Here is a 13,720-nt window from a genome sequence, read left to right as displayed (position 1 = left end):
ATACTACTCCTCTTCATCTGCTTTTAGACAGATTTAAAGTAAACCCAAAGAAAACAAAAAATTACAAATATCCTTAAATTGCCTACCAACAAAGTAAACGGATTGTAGCTGAAATCTTGCTTATGCTTTCTTCTACAAAATGTGTCATCTCACACTCTTTAACACCAATTACAGGTTTCTTTAATTCCACCTCCATTTCTCCCCCTGATTTCATCTGCTCCTCAATTGACCTGTTATTCTCAATCTCTCCTGTTTACACAAGGAGTAACAAAAAGCAATAATCTTTTTAGGTGAAATTGATGGCCATGGCTTAATATCCAACAGCAGATGGCTTCAAAGTGCCCCTTGGGACACACAGAACGGACACAGGTGTGCCTGAGACATTGATTCCCAGCTATCCTGGGACCTCCAGCCAGCCAAGAGTAGTCTTATCCTTTTACTCCAAGGTGGCATACCATATTTTTTTAATGTCTCCCTTGATTTGAAAAATGTCATGCAACACTGCTCTGGAGCACACACTGCACAGGGATATTACTGGTGAATCTCTTCTACATCAATCAGTATTAAGAAAAATTAGAGAAAATTTAATTAAGTCCTTTAAAAATAGCAATAATTTTTTCAGGATGGTAGCTAAGTAAGACTAGGTTTTAGTTATTAACATTTTCCCTTGAGACTGGAGACATGGTTTATTTTAGTACCAAAAAAGCAGAAAACATTTTTTACATTTGATCAGCTAAATGCCAACTTTGTATTTAACCTGTTTTCATAACCAACAATTATGTGAATGATCCTAATCATATGCTCTTCATAACAGTAATTAGTTTTCCATAAAAAGTCACTGAGTTCAAACGCGTAACTGAACTCAAGTTCAAGCAGTTCTAAAACTAGAATTTAAGATTAGTTATTACTAAGTGGGTAATGACTCTTTGGAAACTAAACACATTAGTTCCTGATGATGAACACAGACATGAGGCGATTCTACACAATAGGCAGGAAACTATAACTCAGAGGGTGCTTCAAACTTCAAAGTGCATGAATATCACTTGGAGATTGCATTAAAATGCAGATTCTGATTTAGTAGGACTGGAATGGAGCCTGAGATATCTAAGAAGCTCCAAGGTGAGGCTTATGCTGTTAGTCCACAGGACCACATAGTGCACACTTGAAAAACTGACACCCTTAGCTCTATGACACTACTTAAGATAATGAATACAAGCTTAAAGCAGACACCAATTCCCACTTCATTTAATTTTTACGGTTTCATGAGATTAAACTGGGGGAGGGATGGTTACTAAACTGTTGATGTTTGAGAGAAATGCATATAACTTCTCAAAAATGGGGGCATTAAGCAAGGCTGTAATGATAGCAAGAGCAAACACCTACAAAGCACTTGCTGTGCCCCAGTTAATTGCTTTAAGTACTTCATTTAGAATACTCCTAACAACATTGTGGGGCTTCCCTAATGGCTCCGCAGTGAAGAATCCACCAGCAATGCCCAGGACACGGGTTCAATTCCTGGGTCCTGAATTGGGAAGATTCCCTGGAGAAGGAAATAGCAACCCACTCCAGTATTTCTGCCTAGGAAATCCCATGGACAGAGGAGCCTACCACAGGGTCGCAAGAGTCGGACGTGCCTTAGCGACCAACCACCACCACCGTGAGGTACAGACTATTGCTAGTCCTTTCCTATGGAAGGTTAATACAGTCACAAAGACGTTACTCAGGCTGCATGGAGCTAATAAATGCCAAAGCCAGGATTTGAATCCAAGCAGTCTGATTCCAGAGTCTACACTAGTAATCACTATACTCGCAGTGTCTCTCTCAAAGCACAGCAATAGCAAATCAAGATGGCTTACTCTTACAGAAAATGATGCAAGTGTAAAGTGTGAAAGAACAGAGTGAACAACAGAGGTTCTCTTCAGCTGACTGACCACTGACACTTGGTAAACACCGTAACTTAATATGTAGATTTCTGCTCAGTTAGAAACTGTTCTGGATTTCAGCATAATAGCTAAATATTTAAGAAAAAAATGTTTCTAACTTTCTTTAACAGGACACCATTTTGGTAGCAATACTGGGGTTTCACTTCATGGAATGAGCAACTTGAGACCAATGTCCCACAGGCAACTAGTAAAGAAGAGTTTTGACATCCAGGACTTATAACAGGAGCAAAGGCCGAAACAAGTGATGAAAATTGATTTGCTGTAGCAAAAATATTTTGGACTGAAGGGATGAGTAACTAAAAGTAGAAACGTAAGGGACAAAACATAACATGACCAAGAATTTTATACCATTAAATTGAGGAAAAGAGGTCGCATAATTAAGCTATTTCAAAAAAGAAATTGGGGAAGGAAACACATTAAAGTCTAAATAATGTTTAGGAGAATAAAAACCGGTCATCAGAAAAGATTTTCTAAGCAACTGCTAATTGTTCAGATAGCACACATGCAGAAAATATAGGAATAAACATATGGATATGGTCAAGCAAAAGATTACTAATCATCACTTCAATGAGCCCAAATATGGATATGGCTGACCAAGCACAGAAGTCGTCTCAGGAAACAAAGTACACAGGCCTGTAGAATATGTAGAAAGACAAAATGTTAACCCTCAGACATCACACTCATTCATTTGACAAACATTTCTTGAGATACATCATGGTTTGGTACTACTCTAAGTGTCAGGGATCAGGCTGACCATACCAGGTCAAAAGTCCTGCCTTCATAGACTTACATTCTAGTGGGTGAGATTAATAGACTTGGAAGAGACTACCGAATACTGAAAACCTAGAATGCAACCTTTAATAGGAAATATATAGGTCTATTTATGGGACAGAAGTTAACAAAATATTAACCCCCTCCCCCAGCAGAGGAAGCTCTGTGGCCTTAAGTGTTCCTCATTAAGCATTCCTTGTCCTCTCAAAAATAGACCCTAAAACGATAAATGCATTTAAAATAAAAAGTACAATTTGACTTTTACTTCCAAGAATGGCTATAAATACTAATCCCAGACAGGCACAGTAAACTGTACTTTGAAGTTTTCCAAGTGCAACACATCTTGAATCAAAACATTTTATTAGTGAGCCATTTTTAAAGTAACTAGAAATGCTTCTCTAATAAACCATAAAATTAAAAGTGGAAAATGTATCCGAATAAAAAAAATCTTGAAGTTACAAGAAAGTCAAGATGTGGGTTTGGTGGGCTCTAAAAGAATCTCACTGATGTTTGATTTCAGCCCCTGCCTACCTTAGGAGACAGGGGAGGACAGGGGAGCCTGGTCATGGGGTTACAAAGAGTCCGACACGACTTAGAAACTGAATCACCACCACCCTAGGCTGTAATACTTGCCTTGGGTGCCCAAAAAGTTAAGTTTCAACTGAGTACAGGTGTTGACTATTATATACAAACATTTTAAGAGGTTGTGATACCTTTGGGGTCTTGAAAAAATTACTGGGAAAGAGCCCATTTTTAATACTCAATTACCAATCTCCTTGCCTCAGTATAAAAGCTGTAAATCCAAACTATTCTGCCATACGTTTAAAAGGGAAGAAGACAATTGATATATGCGTATTTAAAGCTCTTAAGTACAGAAGAGTCGAGAAATATAGCAGATAAGTACTTCAATTTTCTATTCTTAAAAAGAGATACATTATGGCAAACAAATATATTTCAGAAGATCCAAGCTCCACACCTATATAATCATCTACCAACACCTACAAACTACCAAAAGCTGCTTTAAATCGACCACTTCTATTAAGTGTTTAACAAGCAATCTGTTCTCTCTACAGAAACGAGAAACAATAAGAAAGTACTTGTTTCAACATGAACTATCCTTATAACAATGCATTACACAATTGGATCTCATTTGCTTCACAATGCTAATATTTTTCTGGGCTACAGTACCCTGTAGTCAGCGAAGGATACACAATTCAAGATGTGCCTAACATTCTGCAGAATGAATATTGTGGTCTCCAAAGTCTGAAAATGTTATTCACTTAAAGGTTTGTTTTGGTTGTTGTTGTTAAAATTCCAAAACTCATTTTAATTACAAAACTAAAGAGACCAGCAAGCAAAGAACAGGTGTAAAATGAACTGATTCTCTTTTCACCACACCTTTGCCACAGAAGTGCACGCGAGTCGACTTAGGTACGTACTCTAAATCAATAACACACACTTACTAAAGTTAAATAATCTGGGAATGTTATTTTTAACAAAGAAAGGCTTCCACAAATAAATTAACTTCATTCCAGTACAGTCACAGGGATCTTTAAAGTTACTGCCCACGCCAAGTGGCTAAAGAAAAGTGTTGTCTTACGTTTTATTCCCCTGGCATTAAGATCATCTTGAGATCTTAAACCTCCCTGGCTTTCAGACGCATATGAGACGGCCAGGATTTCAAAAGATCATCTCTGAATACCAGGAGTTGGGAAACAGGCAGGATATGCCACTGGGTGGACCCAATAGAGGCTACCAAATGCTGTCTTAATTTAGCGAGCCCCTGACTTGCAGGAGTTAAAAACTCTCACCCCTTATATTGCAATGACGTAATCTTCCCCACTGCATTTCTCTAGGACTTAAAGGGAAAAGGGGGGTGGGGGGTGGGAAGCAAACGAACAAAGAAAAATTTCTCCCTAAAGAGAGGAATCAGGCAAAAGGCAGAACGACAGTTTCGGGAGGTGGTTAGGTTAACTCCCAGCAAGGGAAGCTTCAGCTGAAGAGGCGGGGAGGGAGAAGAGTTGGGAGAAGCCAAACGGAAATGGTATGGGGAGGAACTCGACCTAAAGCAGGAATCAAGGAGACGGGAGAAGCGGCAACCGAGCCGCCCCCACCCCCTCCACCCTCCTGGCGCGGGACGAGGCGTCGGGCGGCAGCGCCGCAGAGAGGAGGAGGCGCGCGGCAGGGCCGAGCCACCCCGGGCCGCCCGCTTCCCCGACCGCGCTCGCGATCCGCTCCCCTCCCCCCAACGCCGGCCGCAAAATGTCCGCGGCGAAGCAGGAAGTCGAAGCCGGGGCGCGCGCTGGGGGCCGGCCGGCCGGCCGGGCAGTCCCGGCCCCGCCAGCCCGCAGGCGCCTGAGAAAGGGTCTGCGGCCCTCGCCGCCCCGGCCCGGCCGTCCGCCCCGGAGAATGGGGGAGTGGGCGTCCGCGGGGCCGCGAGGGAGGGCAGCCGGGCGGCCGGGATGGGTGTGACCCTTTCCTTCCGCCGCTGCCCGGTGACAGCCCGGCCGCGCCCTCGACCCGGCACCTCACGCCCTGGCCGCGCGCTCCGGGGCGGACCCGCGCCCCCCGCCGCCGCCGCCAGGGCCTCCGCGACCCCCTCCCCTCAGTCCCCCTGACAGAACCCGGACCCGCGCCGCGCGAACCCGGCACCCCTCCCCCCGCGGCGCCCCGCGCCCGCCCCCCGGGGGTCCCAGAGCGGAAGGTCCCCGCGGACGGGAAGACGCCAGGGGCGGCGCGGCGAGGGGACGGGGACGGTGTGAGGGGGCAGCCGCTCCCGCGGGGCAACCTCGGGCCCCACACTCACCTCAGCTCCTCCGCCGGGGCGTTGGCAGCACTGCGCGGGGTCTCCTCGGCTGCCGGACAGGGGCACGCGCCTGACGTCAGCACGCAGGCGACGCACGGTTGGGTTATCCGCGGAAATGGGAGGGGCCGGGAGGAGAAAAGAGGCCGAGCGGTTCCGGGCGGGGCCTGAACTCCTCCCCCTCTCCCCCCAGGCCCCTGGCTCGGGCCGCCTAACGCGCACGCGCCAGCCACCGCGGTCGCTAGGTCGTGGCTGCTCTCTGGACTTCTTTCTTCAGTTCTTCTCCTGGATTTCTAATTTATGCTACAAACGATCGCTTGCAAAGCGCTGCCCCTCACATGTCATTTGATCCTTGCATCTTTACAAAGTGTTAGCATCCCGATTTTGCAGAGAGAAGACAGTGGCTACTCAAATGGGCAGTGACTTGTCCGAGACCAGGCTACAAGTGGGACGGCCTCCTGACTCGCCCTGGCCTGTATTCAGTTCGCCTTCGCTTAAGCTGAGCGCCGAAGAATTGATGCTTTTGAACTGTGGTGTTGGAGCAGACTCTTGAGAGTCCCTCGGACTGCAAGGAGATCCAACCAGTCCATCCTAAAGGAAATCAGTCCTGAATATTCTTTGGAAGGACTGATGCTGAAGCTGAAACTCCAATACTTTGGCCACCTGATGCGAAAAACTGACTCACTGGAAAAGACCATAGTGCTGGGAAAGATTCAAGGCGGGAGAAGGGGGCAACAGAGGATGAGATGGTTGGATGGCATCACCAACTCAATGGACATGAGTTTGAGTAAACTCTGGGAGTTGGTGAGGGACAGGGAGGCCTGGCGTGCTGCAGTCCATGCGGTCGCAAAAAGTCGGACACGACTGAGCGACTGAACTGAACTGGCTTAAGAGCTGAGGTCACTTCTTATCTCTGTTTAGACCCTTCTGTCCCTCGCTCCAACCACATCTCTTGGTTTAGAGACTGCCTCCCCACCACAAGACACCCGCGGTCACTGCCTCCTCTTGAGCCCTTCCACTGGTTCTCAGCCTTTCAATGTCACGGACTTCCTGATCTTGCTATCCTCACAGCATCCGTTGATCATCTGTCTTCCCGGCTAGGGTATAAACTTCATGCGAGTAGGAACCTTTTCTGTCTTATTCAGATGTTTCCCAGTGTTACAGGAAAATAGCTTATCTTAGTATTAGCTCCTTTGTTAATGACCACCACAGTTAAACTTGGCCAAGAAAAACATTTGTTTCCAATATATTTAATAGTTAAGAGTTTCTTTTGGACTTTTTAATTACACAAGAAAAATACATTTTTGAGTGTTTACTATAGGTTGGTGCTAACAGGTTTGCATGTAATAGTAGCTAATGTAAAATTTACAACCACCCTAGAAGTTAAGAACCACTACCCCCACTTTTTTTTTTTTTCAATTAGCCATAATCAGGTCTGGGATAAACTTCATAGGCTAGGATACTGCCACCGCACAAAGTTTACCCACACTTATTGATGCATGAACGGAGGCTCAGATGTGTTAAGGGACTTACCCAAGCTCACCAAGCCAGGCAATGGCAGAGCTAGGACTCAAACCCAAGAGGCCAGTTGACCTACATACTACCTAGGTAGTTGTAGTTGTAGGTAGTATGTTGGTAGTAGGTTGGTAGTAGGTAGTATATAGGTAACTACATACTACAGCATGTAGTAACTACCTACATACTACCTAGCAAGTTTATTAAAATGAAATCAGAAGATAAGCTTTAGCTGTTAGTCCTACCCCTAGTGATACCAACTTTTAACATTTTGGTGTACACCTTTCCAGATATTCATAGGTATGTGTATACACATTTATTGATAAAAACAGATTGTACTCTGCATTTCTCTCTCAATACTACATTGTGAACATCTTTCCATGTCAAGTAAAGCATCGTATACCAAAAAATATAAAGTGATTTTTTTTTTAACGTGGACCGTTTTTAAAGCCTTTATTGAGTTTGTTACCACGTTGCTTCTGTTTTATGTTTCGTTTTGTTTTGTTTTTGCCTCAAGGCATGTAGGATCTTAACTCCCCAACCAGGGGTCAAATCCACACCCCCTGCACTGGAAGGCGGAGGTGAAGTCTAAACAACCACGGAAGTCCCCACGCATCATTTTTAAAGGCTGCATTTCATTATTCAGGCATTTCTATATTTATCCAATCAATCTCCTACTGTTGGAATTTAGGTTATTTTTGGTACTGTAAATTTTTGACTGTTGGAAAAATGCACGAGCTTAGTTTCTTAAACTGGAAGGGTTACTGGTTGTTTTCTCCCTCCGAAAGACCAGTTGGCAGTGACCTTTCCTCCATCCCATCTCACAGTTCCCATCAATGTCCCCAGACCATGTCTGCCCTTTCCATCTGCAACAATAGCCTGATGGGGTGTCACCCAGCCCACTTGGTTTTTCCTGCCTTTATCCTGAGGACAAGGACTCACTTAGCACTTTGTCTTTTCCATTGTTGGGGTTTGTCAGAACCTTCCCCAACATTTACAGAGCCCCGAAGGCAGCAGTGTTACTCTGACCCAGCCTAGCCCTTCCCTGGCTGTCAGCCCAGGCCTCCACCTCCTGGGGGCCCCTCCCCACTGCCCCACCGGCAGTAGCTGCTTCACGTTTGCAGGAGGGCCAGCCTGTGGGTTTCCAGTTCTCTTTCCCCTATGATTACCAGCCCGGTGTCCATTCCTTCTTCCTCTGATAACAGCATTTTCATTTCCCCTGGGCAGCTCTTCCCCCAGTTCTCAACCCCTGTGGCTCAAGAGGAGATGGGTCTCCCCCAAGTTGCAGGGCTAGACACGTGACCCATGCCTGGCCTATCAGAATATTTTAGAGGACTCTCTGGCCACAGCATCCCAGCAGTGGGCACATGACCCAACGAGAACCATGAGATCCGATTCTGGGCCTTTGGTCAGAACTGTCCAGTTGAATGAACCCCCCTTCTGAGAGCAGCATGTAATCACGGCGCTGCTGGCAGCCACATTCCCACGGTCAGGAGAGCGATGGCCTGAGAATGAGACCAAGACAGAGCGGAGAACAGAGCGGAGAGACAGGACAGTGAAACCAAGTCTCAGCAGTGTGATTGAGCCCTTGGATCCAGTCTTGCTTCAATTTGCAATCACATTAGCCAATAAATTCCCTCTACTGCCTGGGTCAGGTGGAGTAGGTTTCTGTTACTTGCAAGTTCAAGGCTCTTGATGCATCATCACTCCACCACTCCTGCCCCCAGTGTCTGCCCCTTGCGGTACTTGCCACCACCCTCTACATAGATGACTCCCAAATCTCTACCCTCTCTAACCCCTACTCACCCCCTTTTCCAAATTTTCAGCTACTCATAAATCTCATCAGCACCACAGAAATCATCTTCTAGTTCCCACGTACTTCAGGTTCTGCAGTGCCTAGATCTGCTTTGGATCCCTAAACCTTCATACATCCAGGGTTCCCAAATTTTTTGCATCGTAGAGCCTATGCCCACAAATTAATACCCAACTTCTAGAGGTTTCCTTTAAGAATCTCTCTTTTAGAACTTCCCTGATGGTTCAGTGGTTAAGATTCTGTGCTTCCACTGCAAAGGGTGCTGGATCAATCCCTGGTCAGGAAACTAAGACCCACATGCCATGTGGTGCAGCTCAAAAATCTTAAAAAGCAGCTGTGTTTGAATTTTTATACAGCAGAGCTTTCATCTTCCCAGATGTCACTTCTTATTAAGACACTGCCCAGTTCAGAAAATCCCAGTGCTTTCTCCTTTGTCTTCAAAATAAAATTCTAAGTCCTTTAGCCAGGTATTCTCTGTCCCCGATGATCAGGCACCAGCTTGCCTTTCCAAAGTTATTTCCCCTTCCCTTCTGTATTAGTTCTCCAGAGGGACAGAACCAATAGGAGATTCGATAGATGGATGGATAGATCTACCTCTATTTATTAATATATTTATATTTATCTATATTTCCAATTAGATCTCTATCTACCTAAAGAGATTTATTATAAGGAATTGATTCACATGATTACAGAGTCTGGTAAGTCCCAAGATCTGCAAGATGAGTGGGCAAGATAGAGATGCAGGAACTGGTACAGTTCCCATCCAAGTCTGATGGCCTGAGAACCAGAAGAGCCAATGTTTCTCCTGCAGTCCAATAGCCAGCCACTCAAGACCCAAGAAAAGTCAACATTTCAGTTTGAGTCCAAAGCCAAGACTTACTTCTTCCTTACTCAAGGGAGGGTTAGCCTTTTTGTTCAGACCTTCAGCTGGTTGGATGAGGCCCACCACATCAGGGAGTGCAGTCTGCTTTACTCAAATGTTAATATCATCCAGAAACCCTCACAGACACATCCAAAATAATGTTTGACCAAATATCTCAGCATCGCACAGCCCAGTCAAGTTGACATATAAAATTAACCATCACAACTTTCATCCCACCCCCTTTATGCTGCAGTTAGACTAAGTTACTTAGTATTGTGCATGCAGGTACCATGATTTCTGGTCTCTATGTCCTGCTAATGCTGTTCCCCTTGCCAACAACACCCTTCCTGTCCATCTATCCTACCTCTCAAGTCCCACTCTCCTTCCCATCATGAACTGCTCCTTTTGCCAACGTTGACCTTGTGTCCTTTCCCACTTCTGTAACTAGGCAGATTCAGTGGTTCCCTTCTTTGTCTGCCAAACTCTTGTTCTTTTCTTCAAGAACTAGCCTAGATCTCAGCTGTGAAAACTTCCCAGACAACTCCACGCAACCAATTATTCCTATTATGCTCTATTTAAAGCATGCCATATTTGTATCTGCTAAAATGTCATTCGGCCATGAGCAGGCAGGGACCTTAACTTATTCATTTTTGTTTCCTTTTACCTAATTTCCTGGCACTCTGCCGACCTTCAGAAACGTTTGCTAAATAATGCACGAATGACCGTCATCCACCTCTTCCATAAAGCTTGCTCTGCTTCCTGCCGCCAAAAGTGGTCCCTGCCTCTTCTAAATTCCCAGAGCACTTATCTGAGGATTTCCGCACGCCTCACCCTGTTCTGTCATGTTTATCAGCACTTTCCCTGCCTGACTGTAAGCTCCCAGGGGCAGGCTCGGGTTGGGGGGCATCTTTATGCCCCTGAGAGTGCTCTTCAGGAGCTTTAAACAGAGCGAGCACTCAAACACTGGTTGAATGAGAGAAGCCTCAACAACACTTTCTCTGACAAATACCAAAGCCTCAAATCCACTACCATCTCCCCAGAGCCTGCCAAGATTCACTGGAGAAGGATCTGTATTAAAGAGGCTGTCCTTTGTGGCCCTCAGTCTTAGGATTTACATAAGAAAATCCTAATTTAAGACTCTCTGTGATGAACATTGGTGCAGCACTATTTATAATAGCCAGGACATGGAAACAACCTAGATGTCCATCAGCAGATGAATGGATAAGAAAGCTGTGGTACATATACACTATGGAATATTACTCGGCCATTAAAAAGAATTCATTTGAATCAGTTCTAATGAGATGGATGAAACTGGAGCCCATTATACAGAGTGAAGTAAACCAGAAAGAAAAACACCAATACAGTATACTAACGCATATATATGGAATTTAGAAAGATGGTAACGATAACCCTGTATGCGAGATAGCAAGAGAGACACAGATGTATTGAACAGTCTTTTGGACTCTGTGGGAGAGGGCGAGGGTTGAACGATATGGGAGAATGGCATTGAAACATGTAAATTATCATATGTAAAATGAATCGCCAGTCCAGGTTTGATGCATGAGACAGGGTGCTCAGGGCTGGTGCACTAGGATGACCCAGAGGGATGGGATTGGGGAGGGAGGTGGGAGGGGGGTTCAGAATGGGGAACACATGTACACCCATGGCGGATTCAACTCAATGTATGGCAAAACCAATACAATGTTGTAAAGTAAAATAAATTAATTTTTAAAAAAAGACTCTCTGTGTGATTCATAGGTGATAAAACTATTAAGAAAATCAAGGAAGTGATTATTATAAAATCCAGCTACTGGTTGCCTCTAACTGAGATAGTAATCTGGAAAGGATCGGGGTGTGCTGGGCTTGGGGGATGATGTTGACAATGTTCTGTTTCATGACCTGGGTGATGATTACTTGGATGTTTGCTTTGTAAGTATTCATTGTACTGTATACTTGTTTTCTGTGCTTTTTCTCACGTGTAATTGTGAAATATTTTTCATAAAAATTAAAATTAGAAATAATTAAATAAAACCAACTCTCACTGTTGTTACTAGAAGGTTGATGTCCTTCCTATTCCTGAAGGATTTCCCCAGTGATCCAGTGGCTAAGACTCTGCACTTCCAATGCAGGAGGCAAAGGTTCGATCCCTGGGCGGGGAACTAGGTCCCACATGACACAACGAGAGCCCGCATGCTGCAGGGAAGTCCTGGTGCAGCCAAATAAATAAATAAATTCCTATCACTGAGACTCTGGCCTTCCCTTCCATTCTGATTTACTGACTGGTCTTTCCCTCCCCAGGCTGGTCACGGCCCCAGGCCCTGCGAGCAGCCCCATTTTTCTGCTAGGACTGCCACACCTTAAGGGGCTAGCGCTGCTGCAGCGGCAGGCGCCTCCAAGGGTCACCGCCCCACCTCCTCCCCTTTATGCAGTCCCCCGCTGGCTGCTCGCTCTCTCTTGCCCAGGGGACCTGGACCCTTCTTGGAGTCAGGGGAAGGGGAGAAACTGACCGGACCTGTTTCCTACCTGCCTTTTCTCTAACTGGCCCGGGCTTGCCGCCTTCATCTCTGTTACACATCTCTGGTGGAGATAATCTGGGTCACTGAAGAAGAGAGGATGAGATGGGGTAGGGAAGAGAAGAAGCTAGAAACACCTGAGCAACTCCTTCCCCATCCGGTCGATTTTGGTAAGAGCTCAGAAGCGTACGGCACAAAGATGAAATTTTAACTTGAAAATGATCCAAGAATTGCTTCTGTGGCTTAACTGGTCATGGGCACATTGCTACCAGTATTCAGCAAGTAGTCGGTGTCCATTATGTACTAGGTACCTTGGCGGCAAAGGTGAACAGGATCCCCCCACTTAACTTCAGTAGCTTCTCCTGGCTCCCGCCCATCCTCTGGCCTCCTCCGGACCGTGCATTCACTCACTGGGCTCCAGCTTTGTTGCCTTCTCTGTTGCTCCTCAGACACATCTGAGCTTCCTGTGAAACCCTCTGAAGCTTGCACTTGCTATTCTCACTCCTGCTCTGCAAGTACCTGCTCCGTTCCGCCTCCAGGTCTTTGCTCAAATATCGCCTCTTCAAGAAGACCTCCTCCCTTCCCCCCACCCCTGCAGCTTCAGTGGCACCTCACACCCACTCTCACACCACATGGTTTTACTTCCTTCCTAGAGCTGATCACTATCCAGAATGATCTCACCTCTTTATTTTTCTTATAATCCGTCTCTTCCCATTAAAAAGTAAATGCAAGGATTTCCTTCACCACTGTACCCTCAGTGCTAGAATATAGGGCATACGCATAAATGTCTGTTGCAAAAAATACCATGAATGAAGATACAATTCCTACTTAAAGAATTAAGGTTACATAGTGGAACAAACAATAATCAAGGCAAGTGTTAAGATGGGCGGTGTACAAGAATCTGCAGATCTAAGAAGAGTATTCACAATAGTTATATGTAATATTTACTATTTCCTAAGTTCCAGCTATTGTTCTAAGTATTTCATATGTATTACCTCATTTGAAATTCATAAGAACTCTAGAAACCATGATCTTCAACAAAAATGAGGAGTGAAGAGGTCAGCAACCCATGGCCAAAATCATACAGCTGGTAGATGGAAGCTCTGGGATTCAAATCCAGAGCTGACCAAAGACGACTTCCCAAAGGAGCGAGATTTGGTCTGAGTCTAGAGGACTTGCACAGACTGGTCAGGCCAGGATAGGGCGTGTTCACAGAACAGAAGCTTCCTGGTAGAAAGAACAGGCGTGTCCAGGTTCACAGACACAGAAAAGCAGGATGCTCAGGGGACAGACAAATTATAGAAACATGATGTTGAATGTAAGAAACGAGTCACAAAAGAGTATACACTGTCTTTGTCCACTAGCTTCAGCAACACTGCCCTAGGGCAATAGAAAGCATAACAGTTACCTTTCAGGGGGTTGATAACTAGGAAACGGCATGAGGGAGACTTCTAGGGGAGCTGGTTAAATCCTGTGTCTTCATCTGGAAGGTGGTTAGAG

At 45.3% G+C, this 13,720-nt stretch overlaps 1 protein-coding gene across 2 annotated transcripts in view; it reads right to left on the bottom strand.

The window, feature by feature from the left end:
* CDC42 (cell division cycle 42) overlaps window positions 1-5,645 on the bottom strand; it is a 49,213-nt gene extending 43,568 nt beyond the window's left edge. Inside the window, exon 1 of one of the 2 annotated variants that reach the window (XM_043445983.1) lies at window positions 5,521-5,645. The gene's annotated coding sequence lies outside the window, so the exon portion shown is untranslated. The remainder of the gene's footprint in view (window positions 1-5,520) is intronic. The other variant, XM_043445982.1, reaches the window with a different exon arrangement.
* Window positions 5,646-13,720: the final 8,075 nt, after the last annotated feature.

This window comes from Cervus canadensis, chromosome 24 (assembly GCF_019320065.1).
Source record: "Cervus canadensis isolate Bull #8, Minnesota chromosome 24, ASM1932006v1, whole genome shotgun sequence".
Classification (NCBI taxonomy): domain Eukaryota; kingdom Metazoa; phylum Chordata; class Mammalia; order Artiodactyla; family Cervidae; genus Cervus; species Cervus canadensis.
This window is presented reverse-complemented; position numbering and strand designations above follow the sequence as displayed.